The sequence below is a fragment of the Portunus trituberculatus genome, chromosome 43 (assembly GCF_017591435.1).
Source record: "Portunus trituberculatus isolate SZX2019 chromosome 43, ASM1759143v1, whole genome shotgun sequence".
Lineage (NCBI taxonomy): Eukaryota > Metazoa > Arthropoda > Malacostraca > Decapoda > Portunidae > Portunus > Portunus trituberculatus.
In genome coordinates, this window is record NC_059297.1 from 7,754,411 (window position 1) to 7,774,970 (window position 20,560).

Sequence of the window (20,560 nt, forward strand, 5' to 3'; positions counted from 1 at the left end):
CACATCTCACGCTAGGATTCCCCGCGCAAAGTTACGGTGACAGTCCCGCTGCGCAGACCATGCCTTGCCCTCAACCCTCCCTTCGCCTTCACTCCCTCCCAGTTTCTTAAGGCCCAATCTCACGCCATGGATCACTAAGAAGGCTTGTTTTCTTTTTCTTTTTTCTTTTTTTTATTCTTCCTCTCCCTACGGTTAAGATTTACACACTTTTCCCCTCCATCCCGCCCTTCCCATATACAAAAAGTCTTAACGAAGTCGTCGGCACCGCAACGAAGGGCTCATATTTTCCTCGTCTTAGCTGAATATTTTCCGCACGCTGGTCGGTCGTTTGGTCCCGCGTCGCTGCACATCCTGACTCGAGAAATAGGTTTCCGTAATGAAGTTTGAAAAACAGTTGAGAATGAAGTGGAAGACGCAAAGCACAGAAAACAACTAGTAGTTTAAGCGTTCGTGTTAGAACTCTAATGCATATATAGAACACAGCTTGAGTCACCGGACAGTCGCTACTAAACGAGTCAGTTGAGTCAGAGAAGCTAGTATGGCAAACGCAAGGCGAGGGTTGTGAGACCTATAGTATCTGGCGGAGGAGCAGTCGAGACGGCAACACGGCAGGGCAGAGGGAGTGGCAGGTAAAACAGAAGTAGCTCCTTGGTCTCAGTCGATGACGTCACCTCAGCCGCGACAAAGACCCAGCGGGGGTGAAGGTCACGGTGAATCCACAAGCAGAGCAGGACGGCGGGCAGAGAGCGCTCGGCGGGCGTCATGTGTTGATGTGCAGGCCGCAGAGGATGGAAAGGCACGTGTAGGTTGTGTTTGGACAGCCGATAGGTAGGTGGCGCAGGTTTCCATAAAGTTGTGCATTTTCTTGGCTATTAGTGCATGAAGAAAGGAAAAAGGTAGGATCTCCCTCACTCACTCACACACACACACACACACACACACACACACACACACACACACACACACACACACACACACACACACACACACACACACACACACACACACACACACACAAATACCGGGTAGGAGAAGGAATGTTATGTATAAAGGATGTGAAGGATTCTTGGCGCTGTAACCACGTCTCGCTGGACACCAAGAAAAATATACAAACGCTCAAGCTACATACTCAACATAGGCACATCATCACCATCATGTCACAATCACAACATCGGATTATCGGCGGGACCACTTAGTTCGATGTCCTTCAGCTGTGTGGATTCACCAACGATTACGGTAACTTGTTTCAGGAGCCGCGGATGTGCAGATCAATACTTCGTAATCCTCCAAATTATAATAATAAGTTATCTCAGAATCAAGCAGTATAGTTAACAGTGAAATTTGCTTTAGGCTTTAGGTACATTATTATTCCAACTTGCCTTCGTGCACAGTATTTAATCAAAGCATTCAGTACTCTCATAAAGACTACTATTAGTTGGGTTTCCATGAGTGCTTTCCAACTAGGATGCATAATACTTCTTAAGCTGCTGTCAGCCAGAAAATATATCTTCAAACCCCAATAATTTCTACTAGAATATGTTAAAAGTAATCAAGATAAAATGCAAAAACGTTAGAAAATATAATCCTTCAAGTACCAGAGGACAGACAAATAAGTACCAGGAGTACAGTGAGGTAACAAAAAGCAAGGAAGACGTGTATTGTGTCAAGCTAACAACACGGTGAAACACAACTAAACACCACAAAATGCAGACTCTTTTCATACGCAGTGAATCAAGTCAACCAACAAGATCACACAGTGCAGGTACCCAATCAGTGAGTAGATGCAGGAATATGTGATAACGCACTAACTACGAAACCAACAGGAGTGTTAAACCAGTCAAGAACACCAGCCCAATCAACGCACTATCTGTTTAGATGCAGTGTATTGGTGAAACCAGCTGTGACAAGCATAGTCCAACGCAACAAAATGCACCACTAAAATTATACACAACCTATTTAGTGAAATTTACAGTACGGATTAGCTTTCTAATTAGTAAAGCATGATGGCAGAACAAATCGGGCAATAACAAATACTGTTAACTACCCAGTAATCGAAGCGCCACACGGTGCAGGTACCCAATCAGTGAGTAGATGCAGGAAGATGTGAAAACGCACTAACTACGAAACCAGCAAGAGTGCTAAACCAGTCAAGAACAAGCCATCATGTACAAACAGCTAATCAGTTAGATACAAAACAAGATGCCCATTGCTGATTAAAACAGGGAGGTAAACAGTTTGGTGTCTTATTCATAAGCGTTTGAGAGCTACCTAATTCACATCTTACTAACAAGATGCTCGTTTCTTCATATGCCAGTGAAGTAGATTACTTGGCTAACTACCACATTACATCTTAGCAAGGAGAGGAGTTAATTAGCTAATCCAAAGCACTCAACAGCTACAAACGAAGATGTCCTATTCTACTGCCGTCAGACGTGAATTACTGTGCTAAGACAGGAAGCATTTGGGTTAATGTGAGACACGGAGCAACCCAAAAGAAATGCAAGACTGCATAGCTTGAGAATCAGAGCTAAAATACCGGTAGATTAAATACAGAGATAACCAGTGACTAGTAGCAAACTTTGGTAAACTAGTGCATGATGCATGAAGCAGAACATACGGGTTTCAAGCTGTGTCAAATGTCAACATGGTACAAACATGACGAACAGTAACCCAAGAAGCCCTTAACAGTAATAAAAGACAAACCCATTTTACTATTGACATGTGCTTGGAAAATCACTTCAAGGACAGTAAATTATACAGCCAAACACACACAGATACACACACGGATGAGAGCATATGCCAAAAATACTAAAGCGAATTGATATAGTACTTTAAGTAAGGAACAATAAAAGTAAAATATTAGTTCTATATTTAAACAAATAGTGAATTTGCATCTACGAAAAGATAGGTGTTAATGCTTTTAGTAATCTTCGATTAGAATATAGGAGGCATCCACTTGCAAAAAGAGAATTGGTAAAAAAAAAATGACTATCATTACTTTAGAAAGAGGTAAGTCTATCTCCTCTTAATATAAAAAGCTAGTTTACAGCTAGTGGGAAAAAGAGAGCAAGAGTTGGCTTTATACTTTGCCTTAAAAGACAAAAGGCAGTCTCTAATAGCAAGGTATTGATAAAGGTTAGACAAACACAATATTCACAAAAATCATGCGTACATCCCATCCTCTATATAAGTTCCTATGCCATACACACAAACAGTCAAACAGCATAATCTCTCTTGTAGCAAACGCAAATGTGTAAACTTGGAGTCCTGGTAGGCAAACACTAATACCAAATTACAAGTGTGAACTGACAATGGCGACATGTGACTAACACTATGACCGCTGGTTGAGTGATAACAAAGCACCCGACTCATTGAACCTATGTGACTAAAGACACTCCTGACGTTCCAGTACCCCTACATAACAAGATTAGAAGACAACTAACAACCAAGATAACATGTGGCTATCATTAGCACTTAAAATGCAACCGGAAAAAGTGCATGAGTTAGTAATAGTAAGCAAATCACACATGAGTAAATATATATACAATATTTACTTCCACTTTACCAGGTGACAAAGTGCGGCTCAGAAAAACAACAATTATGTGTATGAAAGTAAATGCATCTTTTCCTTCCTCCCTACCTTCCTACTCCTTAAATCTTCCCCCATACATTCTTCCCTTCCTATTCTTAGTGTCTCCATATCCCTTCTTCAGGCTGCAAGAGATCCTCCCCACACCCTTCTCCACCACGCACCTTCCTAGACGAAGCTCCTGTTCCGCCCCTATGACTCTCCTAACGACCATCCCACACTTAGCTCTTTGTCCTGCGCTAATGCCGGACCGACATGAAAAAAAAAAGGCTATGTTTTTTTTTTTTTTTCACCATCCTCCTTCCTTCCTTCCTTCCTTTCTTTCTTTCTCTCGTCATCGTTGCTTTCCTATCTCCTTTGTTTTGTTTTCTCGCTTTTGTAATCTCACTATCTCGCTCTCCCTCCCTTCCTCTCTCCCCTGTTTCATTTTTCATCTCCATTATCCTTCCCCACGTTCTCCCTTTTCTTTCTCGTGGTTTTCCTTGTACTTACTTTTCCTCTCTCCCTTTCCTTCCCTTTCGCTCAGTATTGTTATCTTTTTACTCGTTGTTGGCGTTGCTTTGATTCTTCGTTTAATCTTCCACCTTCATTTTCCCTTTACATTGCTTTCATTTCGTTACGTATCTTACACAGTATTGTTTCTCGTTTATGTCTCTCTTTATCAGTAACGCAAGATGAAAGAATAACTCAAATAATCTTCCTAATTTACCAACTGTTTATATATTTGACTGTCAGGATAACTCTCTCTCTCTCTCTCTCTCTCTCTCTCTCTCTCTCTCTCTCTCTCTCTCTCTCTCTCTCTCTCTCTCTCTCTCTCTCGTAGGGAATTATTGCGTTGGGTTGTCACAAGGCGGCGACCTGACCGTCACTTCCACAAAGGTTCTCTTCAGCGCCACAGGGAGGGTATTGGGGACATGGGTCGGGGGGAGGGAAGGGCATGGGTGACACCACTACCTCTACATGACAGGCTTGGGGGAACCCGAGAGCGGTGGTGGTAGTCCTTAAGAAAATAAAATCCACAAAAATAATTCAAATAAATAAATAAATAAGGTAGATGACCAAACAAGATTTACGTTAAAAAGAATATCAAAGATGAAAAAATATATATACGTATGAGAAATTGTAAAAAAAAAAAAGTTTCCCTTCCCCCGGAATGAAACAGAAATCATGAAAAAAAAAAAAAAAATTGAAAACGGAAAAAAGTGACAGGAGTGAATAACACTTAAAACATAAGGTGAGGATGGAAGGTGTAAGGAACCATTAAGTAAGTCTGGGTCACTACAACCTAACTTACAACTAAAGATTATTGCTTTGGTGTGTAGCTAAGCGCTCTAGGTAGAGTATATCTCACACAGCACAGAGGGCTCGCAGCACGGAGGCAGGGAGAAGGCACAGCGAGGAACAGAGGTTGAGGTTGAGATATTGGCAGTCATCACTCAGCCCACCACGCCCACCCCGCCCTGCCGCGACCTAGCCTGACCATCCACTCATGACGAATAGACAGGAGGAAGAGCAAGAGAGAAGTTGATAAAAAGAAAAAAAAATATAGAGACGAAACAGTAGCAGAGAATTGTGGTAATGAAGTGATAGAATTCAAGGAAAGTAAAGTGAACAGCGGCTCGGAGAAAGGATAAGTAGAGCAGGAAGGAAAGGAAACACGTCAGTAGTGGATTAAAGGGTGTCAGGAGGCAGCTTGGCCAGGAGGGAGAGACACGGCGGGCAGCAAAGGGTGTGAGTTGGTCATCTGGCACGTGTGTCGCGGAGACGGTGGCCTCACGGGGGCGTCAGGAGGGGGCGCCATCCTCCATTCAGGGTCACCTCCCCCTTATCTTGGTCAACGCGAGACTGCTCCAGTTGAGGCAACGGAGAGAGTGGAAACAATAAACTGATATGATATAGTTTGAGTTGCTCGTCCTCCGCTGCTCATGGAGAGACCCCACGATGACGCCTGCACGCCTGACCTGAGCTGAGGGTCGTGTCGTGCCCCCACCTCGCCACAAACACAGAAGCAGTTGGGGTATCCAAGGATCCCAAAGATTCTGGTGGACGTGGAGAAGCAGGGTATCATGCGACGGGACTTGGGAGGGAGTGGGGAGGGATGGGGGAGGTGCCCGTGTTGTGGTGGCGACAGCCGGGCTACAACGAAGGGACAACACAACGCTAATAACTCCACACTAGCTCAGGAATCTCAGTTTCTCAGTTGTAAAAAACAAATCCTACCCAGTATAGAGATAAGCAATAAGTGTTATTATGAAACCGCAGTGAATAATTACTCGGTTCTTAAAAAAATAAATCATACGGAAACTACAGAACCCGTATTGGCAATTGAAGATACTTTACCATAATTACAATACCTGGTCTAGCTCCCTTCCTCCCTATATCCTTCACCTACCTATACCTTCCACGAAATCGTCAAAACAATATCAATATAACAAGGAACAGCTCCCATATCTGGACGGGCGGCGCTCAACAAGTCACTGGGCTCGCCATAAAGGGGAATGGATGGCCGCGTAAATCAAGCTCAGATATAATAACACCAGCCACTCCGTCGCTTCGTGGAGACGGAAGCGAAGAAAACCTGTTATTTTTCAGCCTTCTCCGTCAAACCAAGTGACGAGCTGCTGCTGTGCTGACGACCTCGTACCTCGAGGGGAAACTGTGCCATAACCTCATCAGGAAGGAAAATGTAAGAATTATGTAAATGCGGAGAAGGTGGGACATACTTTTATAGCCTTCACGTCCGCGGTTAAGACAAATAAGGCACCGTATCTTTTTTCCGGGCTGAAGTATAAAAGCAGAGGTTGCCTGGTCCTTAGAGTGACGCAAAGTAACACACGAACTATATATATATATATATATATATATATATATATATATATATATATATATATATATATATATATATATATATATATATATATATATATATATATATAGTTTTATTGTACTTATTTAGTTTTTGTAGCACGACGAAAGAAGAAAAAAAAAAAAAAAAAAAAAAAAGTTCATTACAACGCTAAATAATGAAGAGTAAGGTTAACGCTAATTGCACCAAACGACCCTTAAAGACGCAACGAACTGCACGGAACACGTCATGAGAAGGCGCGTTTACTTTTTATCTTCTCCAAGGAACTACAAGGCGAGTCGTGTACCTTTTATTTCAACAAACTGGCAAACTTTAGGAGAAAAACACCCTAATTTTAAACAGTTAAGTGCACTTTTCTTTCGTGAATAATAATAAAATTTCTTGAAATGGAGAGGTTATCTAAACTTACATATAAAAAAATCTGGGTACAACAGAGTTTGGAAACGAAATGCATCGCTCAGAATACAAGTTATATACTGAGATACTTATAAGGATATGAAAAGGACACGAAAAAGCAGTGACTTCTATCGAATTCTCACAACAAACTCACCTCCTACTAGTGAATTTAAGGAGGGATCGGGAGACGCGCAGCCCTGCAGGCTTGACGGGATTGGATTAGAGCTAACTTTCCGGGCCAAGGCTCAGCTACCATGAATCTTCCCAGGCACGTGGCCCGTAATATATATGGCGACCCCTTAAGAGAATTTCCCACACCACGGAAAAATTTATCTATATATATTTTTTGCTCCCTTCTCGGGGGCGTAAGACTATAAATTATTAATATATATTTCATACGCATCAAAGGCACGTAATATATGATGGTGTCTATAGGGCGTAAATTCCCATAATGCAACACTTGTATCTGATAAACGATGGCAGGGGAGTGATGTACGGGTCAGAAAATATGAGGGGAAAAAACTCTCTACTTTCCGCTCAAAACCCATCAAATTACCACTTAATAACTGGTATAAATGAAATATGCTTCAAAGTCCTTCACGTGCTAAAATCTACTAGCCGATGGTATCCTACATCCCGGGTAGCTTTGAGAGGCAGACTTACCACTGGGGACATTACCGTTGTTGTGTTGAAGAAGAAATGCCAGACTGTGACGTTAGGGAACCTGAAAACTTGGTTGAAAGTACACAGAGAAAGATCATATAAAATACAATTACCTTTGAAGTTAAGCTGCAATAAAGTTCAGTTATTAGGAGAGGATGTGTATGGATTTCAGTGGAGCGAGTGAGAATAAAATATGCATGTGTGTAGATGGTTATCAGGGTGTAAATAGTTCAGATAATTAGAATAACACATAATTATGATAGATTTGAATAGTGGCTGGAGACCCAGACTCGCGTTTGTTCCGCAAGGGATGAATTAAAACTTTTTTTTTTCTGTTACCAAGTCGTTTCTATGTATTTATTTAAGCTGAGTTCGTCTTCCTCCTCCCCGGGCGCTCGCGCATTACGCTCAACGCAGGGTGGCATCGGCCGACATTTCAGCTTTACAATGTCAAGATTTACAACGTTATTGTATACAGTAAAAAGTACACGTATTACTACAATAAAGTTACCACGTTTAACAAGTTTTTATCTTACCGTCTTACACAGTTACCTTTGTTGGAACTAGACACGCGTCGCACAGAGAGCAGCGCGCGTGGACAGTTAGAGTGAACACCTACACAGTGTGTGGTAGGAACTACTTATTTAAGTACTCAGGGTGAACACCAAACACGCGGCGCACACACTAGGACATTTTGTGTACACAGGACATGATGACAAGGAGGATATAAATAAATATTTGTAGGAACAGTAGGAGGAGGAGGAGGAGGAGGAGGAGGAGGAGGAGGAGGAGGAGGAGGAGGAGGAGGAGGAGGAGAAGAAGAAGAAGAAGAAGAAGAAGAAGAAGAAGAAGAAGAAGAAGAAGAAGAAGAAGAAGAAGTGATAAAATTAATAATAATAATAATAATAATAATAATAATAAAAATAATAATCAGTTGTAAATCTAAAGTAAAATTAGAATAAAAGTAAATAAAGCTAATTAAATTATATAGGTAATAATTAAGTTGTTATAAACAATTTGGAATGAAAGTAATGGCTGAATGAGAACCCGTTGGGTTGGGGTGGGTGAGGTAAGCGAACACTGCGCTCGGTGCCCCGCCGCCCGGGGGGCACCACCTACCTGTTTCCTTCACCTGCCTCGCGCTCGTTACTAGACACACGGCGCAGTTAACACCTGTCACCCGCCTAGCCTGAGCTAGCCGTGAGCACCGCAGGGCGTGAGTCTCGCGGGTCGCGGGGACTCAGAGATAAAATGGAGAGGGAGACAGTGGAAGGGAAGCTTAAGGGAATACTCGTTAAGAGGGAAGATGAGAGGTGGGAGATATCATCAGGGAGATGAAGATGAGTTATACAGAATGGCCAGGTGGAGGAGAAGGTAAAAGAAGAACGTCAGGAAAAAACCTTTTACCTACCTTACACCTCATTACGACCCGCTAGGGATAACGCATGTTAATGTGTTTGTGCTTGTGCGTGTGTATTGCAATGTATTGTATTCACAGCCTCCTGTTGGTCATCCAGCCAGTCTTCCCCATAACGGAGCGAGCTCAGAGCTCATAGACCGATCCTCGGGTAGGACTGAGACCATACTACACTTCACACACCGGGAAAGCGAGGCTACAACCCCTCGAATTACATCCCGTACCTACTTGCTGCTAGGTGAACACGGGCTACACATTAAGAAGCTCGCCCATTTGCCTCGACGCACACGGGACTCAAACCCGGGCCTTCTCGGTTGTGAACCGAGTGTACTAACCACTACACTACGCGGTGTGTGTGTGTGTGTGTGTGTGTGTGTGTGTGTGTGTGTGTGTGTGTGTGTGTGTGTGTGTGTGTGTGTGTGTGTGTGTGTGTGTTACTGTGGTATAAAATGTGTTTCCTTAAAAGGGAGGTTATGTTGCCAGTCGTTATGTGTGTTTGTTAGTTTAATACCGTCTTAGCGTGTTTGCGTTACGTTACCTGAGTGTTACCGTCAGTGGTCCGGCCGGCGCATACCGTCATACAGGAGTCAAGGAAAGCATGTGGCGAGGAGTGGTATGAGCGAACAAGCATCTCATAATGGGACGGTGAGAATGTGAGATACAACAAGCTCCATATGTGTGAAGTGGCACAGTAAATCTTAACTCAATGAGCAACATGAAGGATAGTATTATGATTTACATAAGCTCAAAACATTTACATTTTTGTAGTGAATAATAACAATGATCTTGAACAAGTTTTCTAGAACTTGGGTTCTGAGTGACACAGTGGACGCCGTAGAAGGGCGGATCTTGTTGGCGGGGGTCTGGTCGGGCTTGGACGGGCGGGAGGGTCGGCCGCCTACACCTACAGCACCGCGCCCGCGGCTATACACCACCGCTCGCCTCACAACACATCTGTCGCTCTTTAAAGTTTATGGAGCGTCTTAATGCGGCTTTCTTAGCTAGCCATCTTCTTGTGACAACTGAGGGAGGGTTTTCGTGCGAGCTTACAACGCGGGGGCGTCTCGGCCTAACACGGCTCCTGCAGGTGTGTGTATGTGTGTGTCGCCTCACAAGATACTGCGGCCCCCTGTCCGGCCGCGACGGACTCAGCTTCACGGTCCTCCCGCCGACGGCTGAGACAGCGGCCTGTACACGTCCCGCCCGTGCAGGGGCTGCGCCCGGTCCCTCGGCTACATCCCTGCGACGCCCTAGCTACACACTCACGGCGCTGTGGCTCTTGCCGCTGAACGACGACGGTGACGGTGACGGCGGCATCTATAACTCTGCGGCCTTCACGCGCCCTGTTTCAATTACTCACACTAAAGCGTTTCTGAGGTGCTTGTTATAGTGACCAACTTCTCTGACGTAACTGGTGACAACTGGAGCTCTTTTAACTGTCTAATCTGCACTTTACTTATGTCTTTGATCTGGTGATCGTCTTAGTACTTGCACATTAGAGTTACAAACATGTAGTGGTGACACTGTGACAAGAACAAACTCAGGGAAATATGGGTTTCCTGTACTGTGAAGTGCTTCACTGTCTTGGTGACTTTTTATCAGAAATGTAAAATAAACTTAAAATTGTAAAGTTGAATGCGGTAGCAGCGCTATTGTGAGCAGCGGCCGAGGTACCCAGTGATTCAGCCTTCGGACGGCGAGGCGGGGCGCTGCTCCCGCGGGAAGGTAACACATGCGTGTACAAATTAACCACACAAGAACTTTGCCTAAATGGAAGTTTAGGTGAATATTTCTGTTCTTAAAATCTATAAAATGTCACTGATATTTTACAAATGAATACCCGCATAATAAATATATTTATGCAATAGTACAAATATTTGAGTGCATACGTACATATATTCATACGTCAGACTAAGATACATACACATATATACATACGTACGTACATATATGCATACATCCCTTACACTCATTCAGATTTATGCATCCACATATCCATCCATTCATACATATACAAATATTAAGTATTGATTTGTAATTTAAAAACCATATTTAAAATTAAAATGTCATATTAAAGAGAATTATCTCTCGTTCTGAAAACCTGTATCTTTCATGAGTACACACGAAAACAAATGTAACCCCCATTTCCGCCGGAAAAATTTGCCGCCTACGAAATTCCAAGAAAGCATTTTACATTTTACAACCGCGGCCGTAAATCGCAATATATTCATCTCCCCCTCAAGTCCCTCCTTTCCCTTACTGATGCTACGCGAATTTAAGTTGCTCCCCTTCACCTAACACTGCCAGTTAGCTCTCTTTGTCCTCCATCACCTCACCTACATTTATCCTTCATGCAACACACTCACGAGCAACGTAGTTTCTTCGAAAAAACATTGGACATAGCATAGGAGTAGAGTACACTATAATCCCAAGCGTTATGTCTCTCGTGACTTAGACCTCGCTGACTTTTAACAACTACACATAAAGTAGTGGCCTCGAGTGAAATCCTAAACCTCGTCTCCCATTCCCTGTTTCCTGGGAGGCGCACTTCCCCTACACATGGTTGGTAACACTGATCGCCCCTCCTTGCGGCCTGCCACATAAACAAGGCCCTTAGTTGTCGACGGGCCCATTTCTTCTTAGGTTATTTTTCGCTTTTACACAACACGTGCACGTTGTTACACTCCCTTCAGGACACATTCCATCTATCCCCTGCTGCCTCAAACATCCCAAGCTACGGTTTGGCCTAGACACTGAGGACGAAGACAACGCACTTCCTGGCATATGACGCAGAAGGTGCTGAAGGACGCAATCGGCAGTTTCTTGCATCGCCGTTTTAAGGGTCATTTCACAGCTTAATTCACCGAGGGAAAGGAGCCTTATCGATTGTTATCGCTACGACTGAGAGTGCCACCCCAGCAGTGCCCTATAAAAGAGAGAGAGAGAGAGAGAGAGAGAGAGAGAGAGAGAGAGAGAGAGAGAGAGAGAGAGAGAGAATAGTGTGTCATTCATTTCATGTTACCCCCGCGGCTCATCAAATACTGTGAGAAAAAAGAAAAAGAAAAAAAAATCTGGCTAATGTATTCCTTTTTGGCAGTCTTCGCGATACTCCCTCCAGATAGGCCTATAAAATCAGCCTCCCTCCCTCCCTTCCTTCTCCCAACAACCCATCCCGCAGAAAACTTGTGCCAAATGACACCCTTCGCCCCTCCCTTGGGCAGATCAGTATAGGTTTTGTTGGGGTGAGGAGGAGGAAGGAAAGAAGAGGGAGAGGGGATTTATTGAGTCTTTGGCATCCTGTTCCTCATCCGTTTTACGCCATCGATGGAATTATCAAGGAATTTCGAGTATTTTTCATTTTCTTGAGGGCTATTGGGAGATATAGGAGGAGGAGGAGGAGGAGGAGGACGAGGAGGAGGTCGAAGATTGGAACACAACAAGAGTGGGTGATATAGACGTCATTTTGTTCCTATTTTCTCTCTCTTTGAAGCTCGTCGTGTTTTGAGGTTATTACTTCATTTCCTGCTTGGTCGCCGTAAACCCGGGATTAACAAGAGTCTGCCCCGGCGAGAATGAAATCGAAGACAAGGGGGACAACCGAGGGGAAGTGAGATTTATATTTTCTCGTTTATCCCTTTTCTTTCTTTCTTTTTTTCTGCGAGCGAGGGGAGACTGCGAGTGATTTTGGCACAGGCTGGATCTCCTCCTCCCGTTTCTCCTCTTATGTTTCTACCTTTTTTTTTTTTATTTCTTTTCTTCTTTCTCCCTCCTTTTTTTTTATTATATCTCCCTCCCAATTGGCCTCCTCCTTATTCCTATTCTCGCTTTTATTTCTCTGTACCGTTTTCTGTTGTTTTTTTATTGCAACTTTTTTTTTTTTTCGTTTCGTATCTTAAACCTTCTCTTAGTCAATTGGTTCATTCTTTATTTTCTCTCTTTAAGTACGTCGTTACACACACACACACACACACACACACACACACACACACACACACACACACACACACACACACACACACACACACACACACAAACGGTGTGCCATTTTCTTACCCTACCGTAACATAACAGCCCCGCAGCCTACTACTAGTCAACAACCCTCCCCCTGCAATACACAGCCAACCGCTAAAAGCCGCAGTGCGTAATGGGATGACACCAATCCAATTTGCAATTCAAAATTCACTACTCCTGCTCTGTGCAAGTTCCCTTACTGTATTTTGGTGGATTCCTCTCTCTCTCTCTCTCTCTCTCTCTCTCTCTCTCTCTCTCTCTCTCTCTCTCTCTCTCTCTCTCTCTCTCTCTGTCGTCTTCCTCCTTCCTGAAAGCTGCACCTAAGCCTCAATCCAATTATTATTTGTATAGCAATCTCATCTTCTAAGACAAACTCTAGAGGAAGTTCGTGAGGTGCCACACACAATCTTCCCGACACACACACACACACACACACACACACACACACACACACACACACACACAGAGAAAGAAAAAAAAAAAAAAAACATACGACAAAAAAAAAAAAAAAATGAAAAATACTAATTCGAGCAAGAGTCTCAGTACTTTTTAAATCCCAATCTTCTCCTCCTTCCTTCCTACTTACTCTCCCTCTCTCCCCTCATGAACGGTAGAGAGAAATAACTAGTTCGAGGTATTCACTGACAAGGAGAGGACGGTAGCTCCCCTAACAACCTTCCAAACGTATATGCCTACTGCCTCCCTTTCTCTCGCTCCTGTAGCTCCTTCTCTCCCTCCCTGCAGACGGATCTTAATCTCCGTGTTTATGATGGCAGTAACGACGACGTGATCACATATGTCAGGCCGCACTCGTTACACATATTCTTAATGACAGAGGTGGAGAGGGAGGAGGAAGGCTGCGAGAGAAAGAGGGAGTAACACCAGTAACAGGAAGGAGTTGGAGAGAGAGAGAGAGAGAGAGAGAGAGAGAGAGAGAGAGAGAGAGAGAGAGAGAGAGAGAGAGAGAGAGAGAGAGAGAGAGAGAGAGACTAGGTTGTAAAGTTCCCTGTCACTGCCTGCCTTAGCACCCTCCAGCACTCTCCTCCCCTTCCTCACTCTCTCTCTCCCTACTTGCCATTATGCTTCGCCTTCACAATACTGTTTATCTTAATGGGTATCAATGATTTTTGTTGGCAGCTGGTGAACGCAAGGTGACGACGCTGAACGAAGGATTAAGAACTCTACTCCCTTTCTTATCTTAGTGTGTTCAACTGACCTGACTTATGCCCCTTCCCTTCCCTTCCCTTCCCTTCTATTCCTACGCCCCCATCTTGCCTGTCTCATACATCGCAACCTCGACTACACTCTCCTCCCTCCTCCTTCATTCACTCATTCCTTTCCCTTCCTTCTCCTCCTCCTCCTCCTCCTCCTCCTCCTCCTCCTACTCCTACTACTCCTACTACTACTACTACTACTGCTACTCCTTTCCCTGGCCCTTCTTTCCCCCCAGGTGCTCCTTAACCCATTATTCTATCTTTACATTCCCTTCCCTTCTCTCCATCATCCTTCATCATGTTAACCTTCCCCTCCCTTACCTCGTTCCCGTTTATGTTCTGTTCGTTAGTTTGTTTTTTTTGTCTTTGGAATGTGGGTGTTTCTCTCTCTCTCTCTCTCTCTCTCTCTCTCTCTCTCTCTCTCTCTCTCTCTCTCTCTCTCTCTCTCTCTCTTGATATACCCTTGGGCCCATTCACCTCAAATTATCACCTAGAGGGGATGTGTGGGTCTCTAGGGTGCGAGTTCTGTTCTCATCTTCTTCTACGTAAGTGAAGAGCAAGGTATAGGAAGGGATGGGGGAAACACTGAGGGATTGGAAAAGTTGCGAGGATGAGGAGAAAGGGAGACGGGGCGGAGATAGGAAGATATAGAAGGATGAGAAAGGAAAGAAAAGGGAAGAAAACTGAAGCCATGGTAGGAATGGGAGGATGAGGGACAAGGATGAAGGCGTAAAGGATAGGAAAGGAAGGAATAGAAAATGCTGTGTAGGGAAGAGAGGCAAGGATGAGGAACAATGAAGGGAACGAAAAATTATAAGAAAAATCAAGGGAAGTGAAAGAAACGGGAGAGAACGTTGGAAAATAGGAAGTAAGGAAGAATGAAAAGAGAAAGGAAAGGACAGAGGGAGAATGAAAAGGATTCAAATAGAAGGGAGAGGATAATGGAAGATAAGGGAACGGAAGAGAAGGGAATATACTGTTGACGTGGTGTGGTGTGAATCGTGTGATAAGAAGCGATTGGGAAGTGTGTGTGTGTGTGTGTGTGTGTGTGTGTGTGTGTGTGTGTGTGTGTGTGTGTGTGTGTGTGTGTGTGTGTGTGTGTGTATTCCGTCCTTTGTTGAATATTCACGAGCCCTTCACCGCGGCGTGTCACAGACAAGTGTCGGCCCTCTAATGTATTAGGATCTTCGTATTCGTTTGTACCTTCAAAACTACGAGTACTAACGCCGCTTTTTAAATGACGAGTATTGTTTCTATCATCACTGAATACGTGACATGACTCGCTCGTTAATACCGTTCTTATTTTCACCTTGCCTTCCCGTCAGGTTCACCACAGCGTCCTCCACAGGTTATTCATTTATATTATAACATTTCTTTTTCCTTCCTTCTTCCCCGCCTCCCATGTCAAGGGTTGGGGGATGTGGGTGCTGCTGTCGTGACAAACAAAGAGCCGCCGCTTACTCACCCTTCCTATCTTACGACCTCCCCTCTCCTTACACCCTCCTACTACTATTCCAAGGGTTCTGGAATTCCTGGAACCACGGAAGAGAAAACCAATAAAGAGATCTTCATATGGCAACACTGCACAACCCGAACGCGGTCACCAGTTTGTATATTAAGAGCTTGGGAGAGGGTGGAAAAGAAAAAAAAATGTTAAAATAAGTTTTTGTGTAGAGCGACGACTAATACCGCGTGATTAGGAAGAGGCGCAGCTGAGTCTATATCGTTAGGTGTGGAGTGCCCTTGTTGGTGCCACTTTCCACTCTACTAGCCTGATGAAGCCCTATCCATTACACTATCGGTGGGATATTAGGTAGGGATAAGGGAGTCGTACGCAAGTTATCTCCTCCAAGTAGAACCACTGGAACTTGTGTTTGCTAACTATCGCTGGAAACCTGGGTCGTGACGGGTACTTAAAAGAGGCTGGGTGGACATCAAACCCCGTCATCAGCATGGGTCACGGCTCTCTCATCCTGCTGCTGTCTCGACTAATTAAGAATCATGTTTACTGAGTCTATCCCGACAGGCCCCTCGCGGTAACGATCCCAACCCATGAAAAGTAGAAGCTAATGACGGCCATTTAGCCTTGACGACGGCGACCTACGGGGCTGAGATGGGGAGGAAGGAAAGGGAATTTCAAGTTTACTCAAGTAGTGAAGAAAAGAGGAAGGGGAGAAACAGGAAGGAAAATATGGGGGAGAACGAAAGAACATGACTGTTTAAAGAGGAAAGGCGCAGTAGGAGAAAGAAGGACTAGAGGAGAAGAATGTGATGAGAAGGCAAATCTAAACCCACGAAGGAGACGAGAGCGGGTCAGAATAATAGAGAGGCTTGGGACTAATACGAGCATGGTGACAGGGGGAACGGAAAGGAGGGTCAGATTGTTTCATCTTGGCCCAGGGAACAGTTACAGGTCGGCTGAAGACCAATTAGGACGCCCGAGTGGAATCTTTGTGGTGGGTCAGAAAGGTCGTGCTCTACCTAAGTGTTCAATAACACCCGAATATACTATGTCTACGGGGCATTGGATCATCATTTGCGGGGTTTTACGCTTGAGGAAATTACCTCCATCCCTACCTAACCTCCCTCACCTCTTTCTGACCTCCCTCACACTATCTCCTTACGCCTATACTTTACCCAGTCTCAAATAAGAGTCAAATTACAACTCCGAAACAACATAACTTGGCCTGTGTGGCAACCAGACTCTTTCCTACATCACTCTCACCCAGCCCTCTCCTTCCTTCGTAGTATCCCGGTCCTCTCCTCGGATCGTTCATAAACAATATGGTTGAGCGAGTGTCTTCCAGGGTTGCCAGCCCTGTCCTAGCGAGAGCTTTGTAGCGTTGGCAATATTGACCAAGCGAGAGAACAAAGAAAAATAATTATAAGAAAATGACAAAATAAAGAAAAAAATAAGTACGTTATTGTAATATGGAGACACGCCTCAAGAAAGGAAAAATCTGATTAGAGAAAAAAAAAATAGTGCCATGAAAAAAACGAGGCTAAGGACAAATACGGGCCAGGGAATGAGAAGAGAGAAAACAGACAACTGATCGCCCACTACCAGACGGGGAACAGCCATCGTTTGATTAGCTTCTGTTTTTTTCTACCTAATTGGAAGTTAAATTGATACCTTAATTGGACGGCAGACAGGTGAATTGTGCCCCAGAAGTCTTCTTAATTAGGTGAGTTGTCCTGGCGCCTCGCGACACACCGCGCACCTCGCCAAGGAACAAAAACAAAACTGACCAATGAGAACTAAAAATGAACTATATATATATATGCCTTAACGTGTGTGTGTGTGTGTGTGTGTGTGTGTGTGTGTGTGTGTGTGTGTGTGTGTGTGTGTGTGTGTGTGTGTGTGTGTGAGAGAGAGAGAGAGAGGCGATACAGTTAAAGTATTTTTTTACGAGATTTTTTTTTTTTTTTTGTTTTTCTAATCAAGGTCTATTCTTCCGCTGTAAGGAATTTCTCGAGCGTCAATAAACTTTTTCCCCCCTTCTTGTTATTGTCAGGACTTAATTTCTGATTTTCTTCCCTCCCTTCAATACAAATTCTTACTTTTTTCAGTCTTTTTATTCCTCCCTTAATTCTGTCTACGGTTTAAGAGCTGCTTTGTATTTATAGATCAACTGACCTTTTGCAGTCCCTTTATTTTCCTTATGTTCTTACGGTTGTCCATTGTTCACTACCGTTCAGTAAGGATAAATGTGAGGTAGATGGAAGGCAGAGGTGAAGATGTAGAGTGGAAGGAAAGTGATTAGCTGAAGGGAGGTGGATCTAATAACTAGCTAGGCCTAATGTCACTTAATCCACCTAAAAATTTACTTCCTGGGAATCTGCCATCCCTCTTTTTTCATCGTGATGGTGGCTCTGCGCAAAATTACTTTCGTCGAGCCGCTGGTCCTAATGACTGGGGCGGTGGGTCTAGAATGACCCCAAATTAGAGCCTTTGGAACAGAGGTGCGCCGATGCGAAGGGCGCAAAGACCCTTAACGGCGACCTAGCGAAGGGATGGCGTCCTGCTAGCCTACGGGAGGGCGTGGCGGGGCTTCGAATTAGCGGAAATTAGATGACTAGGAGAATGGATAGGAGAAAAGGGGAAAAAATACTAAGGTAATAGAAACAGGTAGAAGGAAAGTAAGGGGGGTAAAAAAATAAAAGCAAAACTAAACAAGGGGGAATGAGAGTTACTGTACGGCGTGTCTTTCTTTGTCTTTCCTTTCTAAACCAGATTTCCGAGAACGACAATTAAGCCAACTCGTGGCGGTGACACAGGGTGAAGGAGAGAGATGGAGGAGCTGGGAAGAGGAGCAGGGAGGAGGGAAGGGGAGCAGGAACTAGAATGGGAGTAAGAAAGGCTGAGTGAGGTAAAGGAGAGTTAAGGGAATATGGGCGGGGAAGTAGTAAGTTACGAGAGAGAGAGAGAGAGAGAGAGAGAGAGAGAGAGAGAGAGAGAGAGAGAGAGAGAGAGAGAGAGAGAGAGAGAGAGAGAGAGAAGAAAAAAAAAACACTAGCCTTGCAAAGACGACTGAAGAACAAGAGAGAGAGAAAGAATACAAACAGTGAGAAGGAAGGAAAACTTATGACTACAGTGGAGGAGGAGGAGGAGGAGGAGGGGTGTAGGTAGGGGAGGAGAGGAGCCGTCGCAGCAGAGCCAACCACCACATTCATCACGCCTCATAAACATTACGAATCTCGGGGCTCGCCTTAGAACGACCGACCGGGGCCCTTTGGAGAGGTGCCTTAGGCCTTGGGTTGGCGAGGAGGAAAAGAAGGTAGGAATGGTGGTGGTGGTGGTGGTGGTGATGGTGCGAGGGATGAAGGAAGAGAGGCAAGGGAGGTCGTGGAATGTTATGATTGTTGGTAATGATATGCAAGGGTCGGCCAAACATCCCGGGGTCCCTCGTCGTGGGGTGTGGGTTGCTGGGAAATGGATGTGCGGGGCTCCGGATAAGCCTCCGGGCTGGCTGCGGGAGTACTTCGTACTTATGGGCACGCCACACTCCTTGTCGCGAGGTGATGCAAGGACGCGCTTGGATTGAAAGTTGGGAAGGATTAAGTGATTGCGGTGAGTTCTGCTTTGTATGAAAGGTTTGACTGAATGGTGATTTGTTTAAATTCTGGAACACTCCGAACGTTAATTTACGCGCCTGCTTAGCCTCGAGAGGCTAAAACTGAATCACGAAATCCTGGATATTCTTTATCATTCGAGACGAGTAATTAATGAACTAGGAGAAAGAATCAGATAACACGCAATATACCGCAGTATTTCATCAAGGCCAACTAATTAAGCACCTATCTAGTACAACAATGAAGTGCCGTCATCCTCAAATAAATCAAAGGAAAAAAAGAGGGGGCGGGAGATCGGTGAAGGAGGAGTTTGACCAAATAAACCTATATATCCTCTAAGGCTCAAGTACTGGGAGGAAGAGGAGTAATTAAATACCTGGGAGCAATAATTAAGTACCGGGTCGAATTTCTTAACAAAAGTGATCGAATAATTAAATGCCTAATTGAATACACAAAGCTCCCGTGAAATTACTGAGCAGGAAGCTTATAAGAGGATGTTTGTGCTCCTGTTTACCTTCTCGAGGAAATAATGAGATTTTTTTTTTATACGTGTGTCGGCGCAGCGTGTTAGGATGGGCGGTGGAGAGAGAGAGGGAAAGAAAGGGAGATAGAGAAGACTGAGTCGTTCGAGTACTGGAGTAAGGGAAGCATGATGTTAAAAGTGAGGAATGGCAGGGGGTAGATATAGGTGTGTGTGTGTGTGTGTGTGTGTGTGTGTGTGTGTGTGTGTGTGTGTGTGTGTGTGTGTGTGTGTGTGTGTGTGTGTGTGTGTGTGTGTTTTGACTCTCTCTCTCTCTCTCTCTCTCTCTCTCTCTCTCTCTCTCTCTCTCTCTCTCTCTCTCTCTCTTTAATATTGACATCCTCTTTCCCTTTTTCCCCACAGATTTTTTCTTTTCCATTTCCATCCAGACTAATTCACTTCCATGTCTCTCCACATTTTTCCTCTCTCTCTCTCTCTCTCTCTCTCTCTCTCTCTCTCTCTCTCTCTCTCTCTCTCTCTCTCTCTCTCTCTGTTCTCCTGTCTCTATATCTCTATCTCTCATCTAAGTGTGTAGTTCTTGCTTTTCCTTCTTTTTCCCTTTCTGTTTTTCTCTCACCTTCTCTCTCCCATCTTCTCTTGCTGCCTTTTTCTCTCTCCCCTCTTATTTCTCCCTCCTTTTTCTCCCCATTTCCCTCTCCCCTGACGTTTATTACACATTGTCTTCTATTGAGCTTCCGTTTTATTTTCCGATATTCCTCTCTCCCTTCTTCCGCTATTTTCCCTTCCTCTCTTTCCCTTTTCTCACTCTCTCTCTCTTTCTCTCTACTTCTCCAAGTGCACTCTCATTCTT

At 44.3% G+C, this 20,560-nt stretch overlaps 1 protein-coding gene and 1 long non-coding RNA gene across 2 annotated transcripts in view; both read right to left on the bottom strand.

The window, feature by feature from the left end:
• LOC123518169 overlaps window positions 1-18,629 on the bottom strand; it is a 26,216-nt gene extending 7,587 nt beyond the window's left edge. The window contains exon 1 of the long non-coding RNA XR_006678696.1: window positions 18,572-18,629. This is a non-coding gene — a long non-coding RNA (uncharacterized LOC123518169). The remainder of the gene's footprint in view (window positions 1-18,571) is intronic.
• LOC123518162 (headcase protein-like) overlaps window positions 1-20,560 on the bottom strand; it is a 92,258-nt gene that overhangs the window by 28,924 nt on the left and 42,774 nt on the right. The window lies entirely within an intron of this gene.